This window comes from Betta splendens, chromosome 5 (genome assembly GCF_900634795.4).
Source record: "Betta splendens chromosome 5, fBetSpl5.4, whole genome shotgun sequence".
Classification (NCBI taxonomy): Eukaryota; Metazoa; Chordata; class Actinopteri; order Anabantiformes; family Osphronemidae; genus Betta; species Betta splendens.
Genome location: NC_040885.2, coordinates 15,113,211 through 15,130,210, shown reverse-complemented (window position 1 = coordinate 15,130,210; position 17,000 = coordinate 15,113,211). Strand labels below are relative to the sequence as shown.

The 17,000-nt window shown below is 43.2% G+C and overlaps 1 protein-coding gene across 9 annotated transcripts in view; it reads right to left on the bottom strand.

Moving 5' to 3' along the window:
- LOC114855663 (cadherin-22-like) overlaps positions 1-17,000 on the bottom strand; it is a 159,395-nt gene that overhangs the window by 87,886 nt on the left and 54,509 nt on the right. The gene's annotated exons all lie outside the window — the stretch shown is intronic.

The window sequence follows — 17,000 nt, the reverse complement described above, 5'->3', positions numbered from 1 at the left end:
TTGCCCTACACGCCTTATCTGTGATTTCACACCAGCGTACAGCTCCCATCCAGATAGAACCAAGTGATTGTTTAGATATGGAGGCGCATTTTCTGGTCTGGGACTGATAGGGAGGCTGGAGCACAAAACACAGAGGTCATTCAGTTATATTCTTGCAACTGGTGCTTATTACTCCTCACAAAAATATACAGTATGACCCTAGTGTGTTCACCATAAGGTACTGGAACTGTCGATGGTGTATCTACTAGAATGTAGACAAATTTGAGTTGTTGACTTAATCTGATGCTATCTAAAGGTTTTCAGGACCAATCACGTTTCCTTTACTGTGTATTATTTAAATAGGAAAAAGCCAAACTAGTAGATTTTTATAATAATGTGGGTTCCTGAAGATTTTTGTATGATGTATTTTGAGAGAGACCTGCTCCCAAAGACCAGTCGCCTCGTTGAAGGGCAGACCGTGTGGTGTGTTCAGTGCTGATGAGAAAACAACTGTGGTTCAGTTCAGGGGCTGATGGTCTGGAAAAAAAAGAAAAAGAAATCACATCTTGAAAGCTCCTGTGAATGGCTGTCGAACATGTGTCAGAAATGTGCTTCCAGTTTGATTGTCTGAGGGCTGCCTCTCTTTGCCTCTCTCCCTCTGCCTTTGTTTCTCTGTCTCTGTAGCTGTCTGTCTTCCTCAGCTTTCTGAAAATTGAAGACTGTAGAAAGAATGGCCCACAAACTGCTTTACAAAAATAGTGGAATGACAATGGGGCTGTTAAAACCACTTGGCCATCCTAATGCTCATCCTATCGACGTTATTGATTTCCCATTCTGCTAGCAACCCTCGTGGCTCCGTGCAGGGAACAGGATCTACCTCGCCCCTCGGTGATGGTCAGCAAAGTCAGTTTAAATAGATACATGGGCCGGTACACATCCTGCTGCAGACGCACACCCTCCGAGGACTAAAATAGCTCCATGTTCAAAAGCAGCAGTGACCAAAGTCCAAACTTCAAACCGCTCTCACATCAAGCCTTGCCAGTCAGAGAGGAGAGGAGCTTTCAGTATCTTGCCTTTTAGCCTGTCCGCTCGCTCTCTTTTCTACTTCACTTATTCTCCCGTGGCAGCTAGAGGCTCTGACCTTGTGTAGCGTCCTCCAGCTAACTGGCCACTCAGACAAATCTTCCCACTTAATGAGGGAATGTCACTTGTTAGCCAACACCATTAGCTGCGCTCCTCTCGAAATCTACCTGAGAGCATGTTGCCCCCTAATGCATACAGAGCCACACTGACGACGGAGGGGGAAAAGGAAACCTGTGAATGCACATATCAAAACAGTCACACGCATTGTGCAAACACATCCCATCGCGGCATTAAATGCACTGTGGAGCCATAAATTGATGCACATGAACTGGAATCGGCAGCACTGAAGAGACGAGAAGAGTAGTAAAATGAATTCATATAAAATGTAGGAAAACATTGCTGAAGACATTTTTATTATGAGCTCTACTTTTGAATAAAGGTCTTATGACACAGCATGTGTAATGTTACTTTATTGCCGAATAACAAGCTAGATGGACCAGTTTAAAGCAAAGTGTAATGTGAAGAAACATCATGAATGTTGTAATCGTGAGTGCTACAAATTAAAAACAATTTTAAAAACCAAAGCTGTCAACAATAACAGAAACGATGATTTAAAACGAACGATTCAAATCAGCTGTGATTTCATGGTTTGAACGTGTGGAACAGTGAGAGGCTGCTTCCTGTGAAATAAATAAAGATGCTCACGCATGGTATCAGTATTTAAGTAAGTTCTGCACCGGATCTAGACAGTTCCCTCCAAGATGACAAGTACTTCTACCGTTATCATCGCGCTCCATTACCACATTACATGTGTCAGAACCAGCACGTGCAAAAATGAATACGAGGGCAAGCGGCACGCTGAGCAGAGGCCTGACTAATCACAGCCTGCCAACATCTGAAGGTTACTGTGCCTGTCTCTCCAGTCAGACGCCGGCACGCGGGGCAGCAAAGCAGCACAACGCGGACACAGGCGCTGCTTCGGTGTCAAAAGTGTCGACTCTCCAGGAAAATCTGGCCGATATTAAAATGCATCGCTCCGCAGTCATGAAGCTTTTATGTTGGCGGTGTGATGGAGACAGGTCTGGGAGTCTGCGCTTCTCTTTCCTTTTTAAGCCCCAACCTCAAACTCTCTGACATTTCCCCGAGAATAAGAATAAAAAAAATAAAAGGCGGCGTTCGCAGTGACCCTGCGTGACCCGCCTTTCATCGACCCGCCCAGATGGAGCCATTGTTCGCCGGGAAAACTCCACCAGTGCCTGTGGCGCGTGAGGCCGCCACATTACGAGGAAGATGACAGACACATTGTACGCGGTCTTTCAGACTTTCCCGTCTGTTCAAGCGTGTTCAAACAGAGTGGTACCCATTAGCAGACACAGTCTTGACTGAGGATCTATAAAACAAGGGAGTCAAACATGTTCGATGCGCAGGGTCCATTTAGCCTCTGCAAACACAAGCCATTGTTAGCAACATGGTGAGAGTGCACTTGTGCGTCTGACTCACGCGTCCTCTCATCTTGAAAAGTACTTTTCGAGGGAACATCCTCCTTTTCATGCAACAAAATGCCGTTTAATATTGTAATAAAAATAATACGTAGCGATTAGAAAAGCAACCCTTGACCTTCTGAGCAACATCAGGCTTGGTATTAATTCATGAAAATACTGTATCTGTGCGACATGAATGGATGATCCAACGACTACAATAGTTGAGCTCTTCTAACAATAGCACCACCTTAGATTTGGTTAAATGAATGAATAATAGATGCTACGGCAGATGTTGGTATTTCATGTTAATTCAAGGGGCGAGATTTACACAACAGCCCAGCAGCCCCACCCAGAGATGCACAAATACACATACTAACACAACCATACTATAATGTGCTACACTTGTTTGTGCATCTCAGGCTTTTTTAACAGCAGGTGACTCATGCCAACAATCTCCTGTGGCTTGGCAGGAGATGCTTCGGCCCCATAACTTTAAAAATACACCGGCTCCATACGCTTCCCTCTCGCTCGCGCTCCCTCTTTCGAGCGCACGCCAAAGGAAAAAGGTCAAGGTCAAGATGTGTCTCGCTGATAGTTCACCGAGCTCCGCAAACTCCCAGAAATGCTCAGAAATAAACCATTTGCATGAGGCAAGTGTTAAAAAAGAAAGGTCACGCAACTTACTGCTGTTACATAATTCTCTAAATTATTCACTGCCATTTTTCTTGAGCCTGCCGGAGGTTTCTGTCCTGGAGAACTGGATTTAATGAAGAAGCTACTGTGAGAAAATTAAGAGCGGGGTGAGAGGGGAACAAAGCGTCAACTAAAAGATCACCAGGTTGAACCCATTTATCACTTTTTTTTTGGCCTTTCCTTTTTTTCCCACTTTCTTCTTCTTCTGCAACACTCTGAAAAATTGCAGTGTCCCAGGAGAGGTGACCTGCTTATGTAGTGTGCTTCCCCCTTTAACCTAGCTGTAAGCCATTCTCACCTGTCAGATCGCTGACTGGATGCGCGCCTGTGTGTGTGGATTTGCACAAGTTAACATGTTAGTGCATACTAGTTATGTGTGCGTGCGTGCGTGTGTGTGTGTGTTTGCATTGTGTTTTTTAATACAAAGAGAAAAGCATTTTTCTCAGCGCCTGTCAACAGCCCAAAGCCATTCAAATGAAGCTGCACATTTTAACTTCCTAGGCTTTTCTCTCTCTCTCTCTCTCTCTCTCTCTCTCTCTCTCTCTCTCTCTCTCTGTCTCTCTCTGTCTCTCTCTCTCTCTTTCTCCACGGTAAAGACTTTAAGAGCATTGTCTATAGCTCCTGCATTAATGCGCATGGAAATGTTACTCATTACTGAGGTAAGGTTTTATTTAAATAGTCTCACTCTCAAAAACTCAAACAGAGGCAGAATATTAAACGCTCCTTATCTTCAGCAGCGTAGCTCATGTAAAGTTTATATTAGAACATCCCGGCATTCCTCCATCCTTTCTCAACTCATTTACCCTTGCCTTTGTGTTCAACAGGTTTAGCCCCGCGTACTCATATGTGTAATTAATATTTACAGTGGTGGGATTCATATATTAAGGGTGACGCTGGGGGCAGACTTCATTTACCGGAGTCATGCAGTTACTGTACGTAGCATGCAGGGCTGCAGGACAACAGAGCAGCTCGAGTCCGTTATTACTAACGTCACGTCCAACAATGGGCACCAAAGAATAACTAACTGAATCCAGTGGTCAGAGTTAGAGCCAGGAAGTGATGATGGTTCAGAAAGAGCCATCGTTAAGCAGGGTCTGGGATGGGAGGCGATCGTCTGTCTCCAGCATGACAGTCTGATACTCTGAAGGCTCATTCACTACACCGACCTTCACACCCTCACTTCTCACTTGGCTGCATAAAGGGCACACTGCTTCCTTCATTGGCAGGGAACATTGGCATTGGCTATAAATTGTGTGCTGCAGAATCTAAATGGACTGCTTAATGCACGTTCAGTATGAGAAACATATCTATTCCTGTGCTGGTTGGAAATCAAAACGTTTATACTAGTTATCGCAGAATTAAGCGATAATATGATTTCTCTTTAGCTTCATGGTTACTTATGAATCATACAGTATATTAATTATACTCACAAATTCAAACTATCTTGGCCACGCACTTAAAAGAAAAGCATAAATACCTGGTAATTCCACTTGTGAGCTTAACTTTGATGATGAAGAATCAACCCTGAAATTCCTACATCACGCATCAGTAGGTCACCTCCTGTTTGGCATTAAGAGAAAATTCAATAATCTCTTAAAATGAAAAGCTTACAAACCCCTTTTAACACTTCGGGGGTAGCAGGGGGGAAAAGTGTTTTGTTTTGCGTAGTCCTTATTTTGAAAGCTAATTAGCAAAATGTATTCACACCATTCTCTGGAATGTGTCATGCATTTGAAAATAGTTTTCTTTTTCTTTTTTTTTGTCCCATAAATTATTTAGATCATTATTTTTGTTCAAAGGCTGGAACTAAATGTGTGTTCTTTTCACCTCCACTAGCTAGTGTCTGCGCCACTTAAAACACCAGAGGACACACTGAAGGTCACAGAGTTGTTGAACCCCTGTGTATTCAGACACCAGTAAACACTTTCTGTGGCCATTTGTCAAGAGCAGTTGTGTAGAGAGAAAACATCAAACAGCAGATACACTGAGTTTATGCAAATTAACCTTGTGAGAATAATGAGAATTATAAGTGTTTATACTGGATTCAGCCACATGTATAGAGACATGAACACACACGTGCTACAGTGTGTGAACAGACACATAGTGGGCGCAGTGACACTCTGCTTTGGACCGGTGCTGGTTCTGAAGGAGTGGTTTCATTGTCAGCTCGCTACTGTAAGCTGGATCATCGTGTCATTTGGCGATTAGGCCTTTGTGGACTGGCTGTTTCAGAAGCCGGGGCCTATAGCACTGCATTCAGCAGACAGACCCCCCCCCCCATCCTGCCTTGTCTTGCCAGTTGAAGCCCAATCTCCCCCGCCTCTTTCTTTTCAGGCTTGGCCAAGAGAGTGTTTAGAAAACAGTGTAGAAGTGTTCTGTTATCCCTGCAAACCGCCTTGCGGGTCTGAAGATGCGTAATTTTCTCACAACAAGGGTTCCCATGATAGCTCCCTGCTTTGAGTAGCTATTAATGCCCTTTCTTGTTCAGTGGTTTGTCAAATGCATTAATCTAAGGCTTGGCAATGGTTGGAAGGAGGCAGAGGAAGGAAAACGAGGCGAGAGGAGGACGGAGGAGAGGGGGAGGGCAAACTAAACAAGCAAAAATAAACAGGAAGAAACTAAAAATCATGCTCATTTCTGTTTTTATAATTAATGACCTGTTTTTTATAATTAACCATCTGCGGCCACCTGCCGCCACAGTCCTTTATGCCTTCATGAGTTCTAGTCAACAAAGCCAACATTCCTTGAAAATGACTTTCCCTGGTTCCGTGTAAGATAATTTCTCCGTTATTGTGGCAGTTAGTTGTCTGGATATGTAAACCTACCAGATCAAACCTGATCCCTATCTGCAAAAGAACCCGCCTTCCTGCAACTCTGATCGCTCCACTGATTGGCCCCCCCCCCCCCCCTTGTGTCAGCTGCATATTTGCATGGAGTGCGAGCGCCTTTCAGGACGCAGAAGAAAGTTTCAATTACAGGGACTTTACTTGGCCGCGCTTCGCTAAAACTCCACAAACTGCTGCATGTTCAATAAAAGCATATTTATTAGATGCGACATAGTTAATGCACTGACAAGCGCCATGAAGTGACAGCGCACATTTGACCGAACCAGAGTGCCCTTGGCCACCGTCCCAAATATTGCCTCAGAAAACGCATGCTAAAAAGCTCTCACATTTGGCAGCGCAGGAACCGTCAGAAGCCACAAGTTCCCCCGATAGACCGACATGAAATATCACACCTCAACTAAACCGAGTGACATGTTAAGAACAGCACCGATAGCACATTAGCAGCCACGCCAACAAACTGCCACGGTGCTTTTCTTGTCAGTTTAACTGAAAACAAGCTAATGATTATCTAATTAGCAAATCAAGGATATGTGACTTGGATTAGCAAAGTTGGAAGATCAAAGCAGCCGCTACACATTAGTGAGAAGTTGGCGGTGGGGGGGGTGGGCTGCCCATGGGACGCGTCGAGTCGGAGGAGATAAACATGCACGCGAAGGACTCGCGTCTCTGCGGGTAATTACAAGAGACGTGGGGGAATCTTTGTCTCTGGGAAATGAGTTGTGTGTTACACACAAACGCAGCAAAGCAGTGTTCAGGATTCATTAGATTCCAACTCCGACCAGAGAATAAATGAAGGAATGTTAATGTAGTTGTGTCACGGTTATGCTTTCCACTGATATTCTATAATTATTCAAGGAAAAGCAGACAGGCACAAACAAGGTGGTAATGACCTGTTACACTGGGGCAGACGTTATCAAGGCCAAATTCATCTTAAGGGCTGCTCGCTGCTATGAGATCTTTCCAGCTCACTAACAACAAGAGTGGGAAATTAATTCAAGGAGGACGGGCTGTCTAATGATTTACAGATAGTTTTCATTTCACAAAGCCATTGATCTCCTTTACTGCAGATGACGATGATGCAAATGCTTTTGCCAATGTTCATGACCATGTTCGGTGTCTATCTTCAGCCTTTGTCTGAGAGTGCTGAAAGTGCTGTCAAGCTTTCAGGGATATGAAGCCGTACTCCTGGTGTATGCGAGGCAATCAGTCCCTTGTTGGGTCTTGGCACGAGGTGTCACCTTCTGGCCCAGGGCCTGAATGGAGCCTTAGTGCCCACTCTCCTGCATAGCAATGACACAGAGGACACCAGCGAGGTCGCCGGTTGCCTTCACACCATTTAAACGCCTGCAAACTTAGTGAATGTACATACTGTGGACACACAAAGTGCACTGCAATACATCTTCATATTACTGATGCAGAGTTAAACAAAGCGAGCCAGCAGCAGCACACTCTGCTGACATTTACTGCTTTAACATCACACTGAGTGCAGGTGAACTTTTCTAGGCATTACACAGACGCTGTTGCAGGATGGTAAATGATGCTACCACTGTGTGTGAGCTCTGTGGGCTCACTTTACTATTATGAGGGTAGAATAAGAGAGGCAGCTACTGTATGATGACAAACAAGGCAGACCGACAGAAGGAAACTAAAGCAAGGGGAGGCAGATATGTAGCGTAGCAGCTACTGTGCTGACAGCTTTCAAGATAGAGCCAGTGGAGTAAGAAGAGAGGCCTTTCGCTGTCTTCCCTTCACTCCTCCTTCCTTTCCTTCTCCCTGTGATCTGACCCACACCGTCATCCTCACTAGCTCCCTCCCCTCTCTTCACCCCCACCTTTACCTGAGCCTCACATTTCCCGAGGGGCATTAAACTCACTGGCCCTGTTTGATTTAGGCAGGTCGGATGTCAGTGTTCGCTACATGCCCATGGTGAACCATGAATAATGGATCTGCCACAGGTCTGAGTCCCCCTGGGACTCCCAGCCACCCCCTCTCGCCTCATTCCTGCTGTGACTGGAATAGTCAATGTCCCATTAACAACCAATGATTCATAACGGATCTCACCACTAGCAAGGAAGAAGTAATGTAACAGAAAGGCTGTTAATTGGAGACAGATGACGGAGGAAAATATATATTTTTAAATCTGCGTGTTCATCAGGACTAAAAGCTAAAAATATGCACAGTACGGCCAAAAAACATATGGCAGTTTTCGAAGGATGCAGGGAAGGAACTTTGTTTTATGCTCCTACGGTAACATCTGGGTAATGATCTTCAAAGAATAACCAACAGAACAACCAAGAGCGGGTACATTTAAAGCTGTTTGATGTAGACCTCTTATGATCCCTAGAAGCAACAAGGAAGTGGTTGTGGGAAGGATTTTAAGCCTCCACTCTTATCCTGGTCATAAAACTCAAAGTTCCACCTCAAGCTTCAAACGTCCCCGTAGCTTGTTTACATAATCTTTTGTTGATCTTGTCCCACAGAGTAATGCAGCTCTGCCTTTACCGGGTATTGCTTTTACATATAGTACATTATCATCTGCACACATTTTTCTTCTCTGGTTTGAGCCTTTTCTTGAGGTGCAATCTTGAGAAAAATACAGGTTTTCCCTGATATAACTTAATGGCTCTTTGAAAAGGAAGACAGCATTTTTGCTAATATATGGTAGTTTGCATCGGCCCATGAGTATGTACAGGACTCCACTTCCACAGCTACTGTGACTACAACAAGGCTGGTGGACCCAACATTACACAATCTACTTTACCAGCCCCATCAGACACATAAATGTTTATTCCCGTGGTTTGAAATTGACTTCTGCTAATCCTCTAAAGCCACACCGACCTGCAGTGACATTTACAGTACACTCCACTTTGTCATTTCACCTTCAACTCCCTTATTCTCTTTTTCATCAGTCTTGCTTTTCTCCCCATCTGCCACCTCCACTTCTTATATGTTGAAACATGACCAGAAGGAAGCTGGGGACACATTCTCCATCACACTGCTGTTGATAATTTTACTTTTCCCCGCACGGCAGCTGCAAAACCAAAAGGAACAAAAAAATCCATATGACTACATCGGAAATAGGTGACATTAATTTCGCCGACTGCCGTGTCGAGCAATTTGAGGCAGTTTCAAGATGTGATTAGATTTTCTCCTCAAATGCACCTTAAGAGTTCACACATGATGCAGAAAAGCTGAGAAAGCATGTTTATGGAGATGCATGGTCCTCTGTGCACACACACACACACACACACACACACACACACACACACACACACACACACACACACACACACACACACACAGACACACACACACACACACACACACACACACACACACACACACACACACACGTTCCCAGAGGAGCAGGTCAGAGCCCACCTGAAGTATCACCAGTGCAGTATTACCACAACAAACAGACAAACAAACGCGACCTAGTAACTCGGGGCTGTGCCCTGCTAGCGTGGCGAGCATATTCAAAGGACTATGGCAGCTGCATGCACAGTTGTCATTCACACTGACAAACCGGTCGCTGTGGACACTAAACCTTTCACACGTCACAAAGCCTCAGGTGCACACACAGACACACACTCCCAGTGTCATTGTTTTTGCATCAAACACTCCCACGACCACACAAACAAGTAAACAGGCACACACGCATGCACAGACACACACGTACAGACTTGAGAATCCATTACTGAGACTTTATATAAAGCCTGCAATAACACATAATCCCTCATAAGTATGCAGGTAGGAGGGCAAAGAGTCATATAGCTGGAACCTGTCTGTCAAATCACATCCCCACGAGTAACAGCCCAACTGAAGAGTATGGGGGATAATAGGCCAAATTTCTGATGCTTCACTTGAGAGTTGTGAGCTTGGGAACCCTTCAGACAAATGCACTTTGAAGTCCATGCAAGGCAGAGGAAGGGCCAGAGCAGCTGTGCGTTCAGGCACTTTCTAATTTCTAATTTCAATGAGTGTCTTGACAAAGACGGGGCTTTTCCTTTCAGCACCGACAGACGACATTTGAGTCAAAGACATCTTTTACTTTAATTGCCAACCGTAGTATTCACTATTTTAATGACGAGTGAGTGAGTGACAAATTACAGTTTATCACATTTAGGATTGGACAGCAGCTTAGTTTTATTCGATGAGATTCAAACCACATTAACTTCAATGTAGTTGAAACTAGATTCAGTTCACTATTAAAGATGTTTGTTTCAGTTTTGGACATGTTGCAAAAACTGTTCCCTCACAGTTTGGATCTGTTTTTTCTACATAATGTTTGATTTTCCATCACACCATCCATTTCCTTTGGAGGATGGTTCTTACAGCTCTATTCATTCCGTCACAGAGCCGCCTCAATAGCTTTACTGTCATGCTTTCTGTACCATGCAGCCGGCTTTCAGTTAACAAACGCAGCAATAAATGCATCCACATTAACGCACATTATGGCACATTATGCAGCCAATGCACTATGGTCCTTAGAAAACATAATCATGTTGGCTTATGAGAAGTTCAATAAGGACACGCGTCAGCTTGGACTGAACTCAGAGCAACCACTAACTGTGCTAACAGACGCCTTATACACATCACTGCAGTTTCCCTGTAAACATCCAATGTAAACTGTGATGTTGTGACAGTCAGGTCGAAGCCTTACTCTTTGTTTTCCATTTTTTCACTTGATGCCGAACGCTGGACTGAAACAGACACACATAACATCAGAAATGAAAACAGTTTATTTTTTCAATCCTGTGACTTCAAAAGCAAAAAATGAGTCCTTATCTGTCTGACAGATGCTTTAAACTTGAAAGTGTTGAGTCAAAACAAAGCAAAACTGTGAGATGACAATGTTTGGCAATGAGCTACTAGTGGACACTGGATATAGAGCAAAATGCTAGATGGCCAGAGAACTGAACAACGATTGAACTAGTGGCTAATCTGGCCTTAATTGACCGGGAAAGAAAACAGGCTGAGAAAATGACAGCTACGTCCGAAATTGCTGCCACAGGATAGTGGGGAATGTGAAACTTTAGGCTGTCATTAGAAATGATGGTCGGACGGTTCATGTCTTAGCACCAAATGTCCTTATCAATACGAGCTAAAGGAGCTTGAGCATAATTGTCCTGTTGATCAGTTCCATTACAGGCCTTCAAGCCGGGGTGATAAATAAACGCAGGTGCCGTGCAGCAGCCCATCTCCCCTGATAGATCTCTAATAAACAGCGCATCCCTCACAAAAAAGAATTATACTATCTATTTCAATGTCTTCTAGAGTGCAACATCTTCTATACCACAGCAATTACCAGACGGGCCTGATACATGCTACTGCCAAGACCATTATTTACACCTCTGCTTCTTTGAGGTGAGTTCCAGCGTTTTATTTAATGCCACTGTTTATAAATGACAACCTTTTACCTTCACTCGAAACACTGGAATAACACAGACAATTCAAAGTAAAATATTACATACGTGAGGCATGAAAGGTAATTTCCTATAATAAAAAATCTCCTATTCACTTTCATATATCTGAGAAATGTATGACGAAGTGCAATGATAAGCTGCTGTTTCCAAATAAAATATTATTACAAAGATAGAAAATGAGTCTGACTGTGCTCTCAGTGATGCCTCCCAAACACCAAATTATTTATTAATTTAGACATGAGGACGGCCCATGCACCCCACTTTGATCAATGGTTTCCAGTACAAACAAGTCAGCTCCCAAAGCTATTTCCTGAATAAAAACCCCACTGCTTTCTCTCTGTTCCTTCGTGCACTAATGATTGTATATTGTTGGGGGAACACTCAGAACACAGCCAAGTCGTCAGCAAACAGCTAGAGGCCAGTTGGCCGTCGACGTGGACCGCGTCCTGAGCCGTGTGAGAAATGAAGCTCGAAGCTCCCGGGTTTGGAGTCCGAGTCCGCCTGCGATCATTCCGACCGCTGTCTCCCACTCAACCATGTGTTCGTCGAACCGAAGTGAGGTGTGGTTCCTGCGGTTGGCAGCTGGCCCAACATTTACAGGTTACTGTGTCGCTTCCTAGAGCCCGTAGCTTCAACAGGCTTTGAATGCGCATCAACGCTGCTCAGTTACGCTTGCATAATTTATAAAAGCTTTTTATAGTTGGCACATTTTCAACATAAACAATAGCAAAACAGCAGACACAAAGTCACGATGGTGTTTGTCAGAATGGATAACGATTCAGACTGAGCTAAAAAAATGTATTTGATACGTTCACTTAATAAAACCAGATACTATATAATCTACAGTAGCTGAATGGTTTTGAACATATGTGATACACAACTATTCTTAAAAAATCTTAAATTGTACAACCTATATTTTCTTTCTCAAACTCACTTTGCTAAATTCTATCCATACTGCACTGCTGCAATGTGGAAATTTCCCCACTGTGGGGCGAATTAAGGTTTATCTTATCTCATCTTATGCTTAATCTAGGAGATCTTTTATTTCATATAAATATATAACTGTGATTGGAAAGATCGCACAGATTGATTAGTTCACTGACAATGGTCTCTGTATTCAGCTGGGGTAAAACAAAAGAAATGGGGAGGATGAATCTATTTTGACACTGAAAGTCAATGACAATAACTGAACTGGGTAAATTGATTGAAAATGTAGGAGGCGATCAAATGAGCAGGACCACAGGAGTGAATGATATCATTTGCAGGTAAATCCAGGTTTCTTTGGATTTCCAATTACACTTGATGCTTGGAGCCGAAAGCGGCGGCGCAAACTGGGACAGTTTCACAATCCCCTCGCTCAGAAGTATTGTGGTGTATTATCTTACAAAGCCCATTATGGTACAGAAACAAAGAGGAGGCCCGGAACTGTAGCAACTCTGGCGTGCACGCCGACATACACATGCACAGTGGTTTAATCTGTGCACAGATATATATTATCGGTACAAATCCCAGCGTGTCCCCGGATTACTGATACGTGTGCATGCAGCTGTGCACCATTAAAAACAGATGTGACATCTTCATATCGTAAATTCTCCAAGACAGATAATGTGAGCACAACAAATTCTCAATGTGTAAACAATACATAAAAAGTCAAACACTCATAGCCGCTGAAGCCTGTAATGTCTTGTGGCTGTTCAGTGAATTATGTCAGTGCAGTCATAATCACTGGTGCTGTCAGAGGCATATGCACATGCTCATTGAGATGTGAGGCAGGTCTTCCAAAACGCGGCTAAATGAGCACTTGTGTTATAATATAAATACATGCACGGAGCACAAAATTGCAGACCGGTGCGCAATTACGATTTATCTTCATTGGCTGCTGCCGACCAGCGTCCGGCGCCCAGAGGTCGTTGGGCAGTCCCACTCCACCCGCTCAGGTTCAGGGTTTCCATGTAGCACGAATACATGGGTGGTTAAAGCTGACTGAGGCTGTGTTTTCCCCCAATAAGAGCGTTCATCCCTGCTCAAAATGACAGCGTTCAAAGCTTTTTCAAAATCAGACTGCCGTAAATCTTTATCTGAAAGCTCGATTTATCTATGTTTTAGAGTCTAGTCAACACTGCTGTGCAGCAAGCGCCCGGGCTCATCAGAGAGGGAACTTTCCAAACCGTTTTGGCGGCGGCGCTTTGTAACCTTACTAACTTTGTTGGCTGAGCCTCTGAGAGATTTAAGGTTTTTGTAGGATTGCAAATCTGGAAAGGAACGCACTCTTGAGGGTGTCATGCCGCACATGATCCAAGCTGATACTGATTTTGTTGTCTGTCTTTCCCTCCTCTCTAGTTTGTTTTCCTGGTTCTAATAATAGAAGCAGCGCAGTGATGCAAAGAATGAGTGGCTATGAAGTCAAAGCACACCATGCATGTGACATTTTTTCCTTTTCTTTACAGGTCTATAGTTTCATACAACTAGTCCGTGTCACTATCCAACATCAGTAACCTCCATTTATTGTTATCACAAAATCTAGATGTTCATTTTCCAACTGTCTTTAATAATATTCACATTTTCTTTATTTGTAAAAAGCAAACCATTATAGACAAGGCACGATAAGAACAAGGGGAAGGCTTTTACTCATGCATATGACTCCCCAGAGTGTTTCTGACTGAACTTCTCCAGAGTTATATCTATATTCAAATTTTAAGTGTTCTTTAAATTGAAACGGTGGTTCTTAGCATACTTTTTGTCTAATACTCCCGAAAGTCTAAAAGTCCCAAAGCAAGCATTAATTAGAGATTAAGAATATATTAAACAGTCAAGCTCACGATTGTTTCATGTCTTTACTTCTCATTCTTCTTTCATCACCTCCCCTGCTTCTTTAGTTTGTTTATGAATGTTCAAGTGAGATTAAAAAACACATTACTTATATACACTTGTATTATTCCTATGACCTCATACTACAGAATACTAGCTGAATACTGTACTCTCCCCATCTCTTTGTTGCATGCTTTTATAACAATCCTGAATAGAAAACATTGTTAACAAAATATTTTTTGTTTTTTTTACTGTAGCAGTAGAAATACAACGTGTGACCCCACATTAGCAATAAAAGTTTAAAAATAATATCCAGTATGTATATATTCAAGGCAGCAGATACAGACATAAAGCTGAAAGGACATTTTTAAGGTTGGGAAGTCAGAAAAAAGAAGAAACCTGCAGTTTCTGCCTTAAATGGAACAAGAAATTATGGGCCACGCTCTTTCACCAGGGCTTAAATTGGACAGTGGAATAAACTTTAATATGTCATCACTATGACTCAACGTGGCACCTCTGTGGTCATTAAGCAGACAAATGATGGTCTGGGCTCTGCAGAGAGGTGGTTGGAAATGTTGCAGGTTGTTGCAGGAGACAAAAAGAAGCGAGGAAAGAAGGAGTATTGTTGAGGGATGTCGAGCTGGTGCCCGTCCCAGTGAGTCTTGAGTTACAGTAGCAGATGTATACAGGAGGGCTACTGAGCTACTCAGACCTCCCTTCACTTACAGTAGCATGAATGCCAACTGGTAAACTCTCCACACAGACGCAGTCACACTGCGCTGTGTTTGAACTCAAATCCCAAATTCTAGTCACTGAATTACTGTGAACCACAGATGAACTAGGGAGGGAAAAAAGAGCAACTCCATCTACTAACCAGTGCTAGCACTTAATATCGAAGCCCTTGACTGCGTAACATTAGCGGAGTACACAACATTATGCAAGAACTGTCAAAATTACAATCTGCTTGCATTAATTGTACTTAATTGTGGTGACATACAGCGCTGATTTAGGTGACGCCCGAGACACAAAGTGTTCACAGCACAATTACAGCACTGAGGAACCACTGAATAAGTGATGCTGGAGTTTTATGCAAGTTCCTCATTGTCTGCTTCCAAAGGAGCCATGAGGATTATGTCAAAGCTTCATGACTTCTTAACAACACAGCTTCTTTTTTTATGTACTCTCCTGGGTGCATGTCTGGGGGTTACTGTACTATTGAATTCTGTTCCATTGTTCAGCGTTGTCGAGATTATGCGTTTGCTATTGAAAGTAAGAATGAGCTATAACTCCGAATTATCAAGCTATTTGTCTGCGACGCTGAGCTGGAGGCTTTGTTGTCCGGCACAGACAGCTCAATGGATGAATTCCTGACCATAATCTCTGATGCAGGGTGATTACTCAAGCACACTGACCTCGGTTCATACTGGCACGATCACACAGAGAAGCATGGAGGGCCGCCGCAGAACAAACACAACTCCAACGCTGCTGTTTGAAAAAATGGCCATGCATATTGATGACCAGACGTGTGTGTTTAAAGGCAGCAAATAGTAGTAATTTAAAGTACAGTACAGCTAGACTGGACAGCAGACACTACACGTTTACATATGTTTATTTAGAAACTCTTTTCATGACTTGGAACTTATGAACCTTTGAGCATGGGAGCAAGTTGTGTTAGTCTAAATATGCGTGATGTGTTTGTGTGTGACTGTTTTTTACATGGATGTGTAAACAGGCCTCAGCAAAAGCTAATACCATTACTAAGAATGTACAACCATCCCCAAGAGTGTGTTCTCAATGCATAATTCAGCGAACACATAAAAATGTGCATCCGTCTCGGTGTTTGTATGTGGGCTAATGGGCGGTGGGGAGAGGAAACATATTAAAGAGATTATTTTATAAAACCACGCCGCGCAGTCGCATGCAAACTATTCAACCATCCGCCCCCTTCCCAGACGGGAGACGTCGGCGCACAATCAAACTTGTCATTCCTGCATCACATCATTTACAGGAGGGGGGGGTTGCTCCAACAGCTCAGTATCACTTTAACCACAATTATTTAAGGATGTCTTTTCCATTATGCCTCTGCAAGGTGCCAGCGGCATCACATCGGAAAACAACTTAGTTCCACTCCCAAGGAGTCCCTAAAAGGCCTGTAATAAGAGTTATTACTTTGCCCAGAGGAAGTGATATCTATGCAGGACGCAGACACATTTCTTAAAGCTGCCACTTACCACACACCTGCTGTTCTCTGTCAGTCCAGATACAATATAACTGTTATGGATTGTAGCAGCGCAGGCGTTAGTATAATAGTCGAACTCTGTGAGTTCTACATTATGCAAATACTTACTTATTATACTGTTACCAGTACTATTCATCACCTCCCATGTTTAAAGCTGCAAAGGGTAGAGAGGAAAAAGCTACTAGGGCGCCTTGACAATAAGATGAACCAACCCTGGCTAAGATACGTACCAAATATCAATTTGTTAGATGCACACATAGCTACAAGGTTGAATTCAAGACAAGTGGACAAACACTGTACATAGACTTTACTCAGATTTCATACAAAATTGTTGTAAGCACTATTTTTCCCAAATGTAAAAGTGCTGTCCTTCATTTCTGCCACTTTCAATCCAACAATTGTTCCACTATTAACTCATTAAAGAGGCTTTTGATCCACTCGTACT